We start from the raw sequence: 3,619 nt of genomic DNA on the forward strand, positions 1-3,619 counted from the left end.
TCACATATACACACATACATTCATCCTATGAACGCACGCACACCCTACCCCTATGAACACCTCTAAGAAACTGCGTCTAAGAAATTTCATCCGATGAATCTTGAGATTGACAAAGTATACCACAGATGCCTCACTGTCGATGGGATGTCGCCTTCCATAATATTTCACCTTTAACGAGGCACTAAAGTGTCAAACCTGAGGTTTGAATTTTGGTGAGCTGGAGGTGCCACTACCCTCCTAACCATCCAACCATAAGTTGGTTCTCCGTCTTAACTTTTTCTCGATTCACATGTAGCTACACACTAAAATATATCTAGATACAAACATATCTTTGGAAACTTAAAACATCTTTTTATGGAAAAGTGAGTATTTCCGATGCAGCGCACTAATAAAATTTCCGGTGTTGTATATTCTATACGTGTCAAGAAAAAGAAAACCTTATGTGTAAATCTGCCCGATGTTAATGTTTCATGCATGTACCGTTTTGAAGAAAGAAAAATATAAAAGAAGGAGAAAGATCTAAAAAAGGTTATTAATTTGGACTGTGTCTCTCCCTCTTCGCAAATTCATTGAACACGAAAAGAAATCTATACCTGTATATCTTCCTTGCGTAGTTACACGTGCATGATCGGACAAACTCAAATACATCAGTGCAGTGTAAGAAAAAGCCTTTTAATCTGTAGAATTAGTAGCACGAATGATCAGTTGACTTCAGCTTTTTGTGTAATGCGATTCGGTGGCGATAAATATCTAAATAGACTTTAAATATATGAATATCAACGAATATATATAACGGATGATCCAAAATATAACATGCTAAATTTATAGCGTTAAAGTATTAAAAAACTCATATGTGGAAAGAGTAGGACCTAAGATTCCCGGAGGTAACGGTCTCTAAGGGCATACTGTTCGCAAGACATGGCAGCAAATTTATCGAATTCGTCGAACTACAAAGGAATGAACCAAGAAAATAGTAAAAGATTGTAAAAATAAATTCATTTATCCATACAAACATATACAAATATAAACTAATATATCAAATAATCATAATAACATATACGAAATTTAAAGTCAGCTCACAAGTTATGACAAAAACATATTAGACTTCACTTCACATAGTAGAATCATATGATCGCCAGATATACGGTGGCCAAAGATACACTACTCCAAGCTCGACTACCAAATTTTCCAATGCGGACTAGGGAGATACTTTATTATTATGATATGGTAGGAAGAAAACTATAAATAGGCTCTAAATTTATAATGATTCCACGTATATATGAATATCAATGAATATGTAAAATTTTAAAAACAATGACATGCAAAATTTTCAAATCCACCTCAAAATTTTGAATAACCGTATGCGACATGGAAATTAAAATGTTGGACCCTAAAATTGTTGGAGGTGCGGTTGCCGGGGATACACGGCTTGCAATTCCTACTACCAATTTGTCAAACCCTCCAATCTAACAACAAAAAGGTCATAAAATTATGAATAGGCTCTAAAAAAATATTTCTATGTAATACAAACATATATGAGTATCTCCAAAAGTTAAATTAAGCTCAAAGGTTAAGATACATATGATAGATTGACTTCAGTAGGTAGGACCATGTGATCAATGTATGTATTGTGGCAAGGGATACGGTGCTTGCAATATAGAATAGCAAATTCAAAGAACTGTCAAACTACTGATAACAAAGGCAAGCCATGGAAGTCGTTGGCTCCATCGACTACCGCGTGATAAAAGTTGATGCATGGGAGAAAATCAAAACCTTAGTGGAGCCAATTGGTCTTGATTCCATATGACACCATCTGAACCATTAGGGCACCCATATGATTCAAATACTAATTAACCTAACATAACTATGTTACACATAAGGAGATAGATGTGTGCATCCCTCGGCTTGCATAATCTTCTAAGTTGTTGAAGGTGAAGGGGACCATACGTTTATTGGGATATGTTCGTCACCAGAAAAGTGAAAGGACAGGGAGGAGGCTCGACGAGGAATACTAGATTCAAAGGGTATCTGGGATACTTCATACATGATTCATTTGGACATACGTAGACTAACATGATCGAAACTAACATAATAAAATTAACATTCTTGCAAACCCTTGAAATTATTTATGCTTATATCAAAATATCAGGTATGCCTGGTTAGAAACTCATGATTGATTATATTGACTGGAAATACAAAATATCATCATGTTAATGCACCATAATTTATAATTCACGCATATAAAAGACACAAATGAAAGATGAGATGTACTAGAATGAGATGATCAACGTTCAAAAAACAAGAGGATGCCCTCGCATTTGCGAGGGCCACTGTGCTAGTTATGGTTTAATAAGAAACCTAAGCTGTCGTTCCTTAAAATTTGGGGTTGCGAAGCCTATGTAAAAAAGTTACAACCGGACAAGCTAGAACCCAAAGCGGAGAAATGCGTCTTCATAGGATACCCTAAGGAAACTATAGGGTACACTTTCTATCACAGATCCGAAGGCAAAATGTTTGTTGCTAAGAACGGAACCTTTCTTGAGAAAGAATTTCTCACTAAAGAAGTGACTGGTAGAAAAGTAGAACTCGATGAGATTAATGAATCTATACTCATTGATCAGAGTAGCGCAGTACCGGAAGTTGTACCTGTACCGCCTACACCAGCAACAGAGGAAGCTAATGATAATGATCATGAAACTTCGAACGAGGAAACTACTGAACCTCGCAGATCGACAAGGGAACGTGCCACTCCTGATTGGTATGATCCTTGTCTAAATGTCATGATTGTGGATAACAATGATGAGGACACTGCGACGTATGAAGAAGCGATGATGAGCCCAGATTCCAACAAATGGCAAGAAGCCATGAAATCCGAAATGGGATCCATGTATGATAACAAAGTATGGACTTTGGTAGACTTACCAGATAGCCGAAAGGCTGTCGAGAATAAATGGATCTTCAAGAGAAAAACAGATGCTGATGGTAATATTACATGTCTATAAAGCTCGACTTGTCGCGAAGGGTTTCCGACAAATTCAAGGAGTTGACTACGATGAGACTTTCTCACCCGTAGCGAAGCTAAAATCTGTGAGGATTTTGTTAGCAATAGCTGCATTTTTCGATTATGAGATTTGGCAGATGGATGTCAAAACGGCGTTCCTTAATGGAGACATTGAGGAAGAGTTGTATATGGTACAACCCAAAGGTTTTGTCGATCCTAAAAATGCTGACAAACACTACAAGAAAAGTTGCCATGGCCGACGAAGTTGAAGTCGCGCCGTGGTTGCTGGTGTACCATGGCCGACGATTTTGGTCCCTCCGTGGTGCATGTCAAAACTTTTTTTTTCTCGTTTTTGAGGCCACCTAGCCCGACGAAAGCGGCCAAAACGTCGCGTATGGTGGCCCGGGACGTGGTGCATCGCGAATTCTCGGGTTCGCCGGCCGAGTCAACGCAAATCCGCACCGCCGAGGGATGTAGGGCCCAGATGGCAGCCTCTCTGGCATTGTTTTTTTTCTCGATCGCGCCATCTCGTTCAACGTTCTCCGATCGAGCCGTTTACGATGCTGGATCATGGGTCCCGCATGTCATCCTCTATGAACCAAAATTCTTTCTATTCTT

This window comes from Lolium rigidum, chromosome 6, assembly GCF_022539505.1.
Source record: "Lolium rigidum isolate FL_2022 chromosome 6, APGP_CSIRO_Lrig_0.1, whole genome shotgun sequence".
Lineage (NCBI taxonomy): Eukaryota > Viridiplantae > Streptophyta > Magnoliopsida > Poales > Poaceae > Lolium > Lolium rigidum.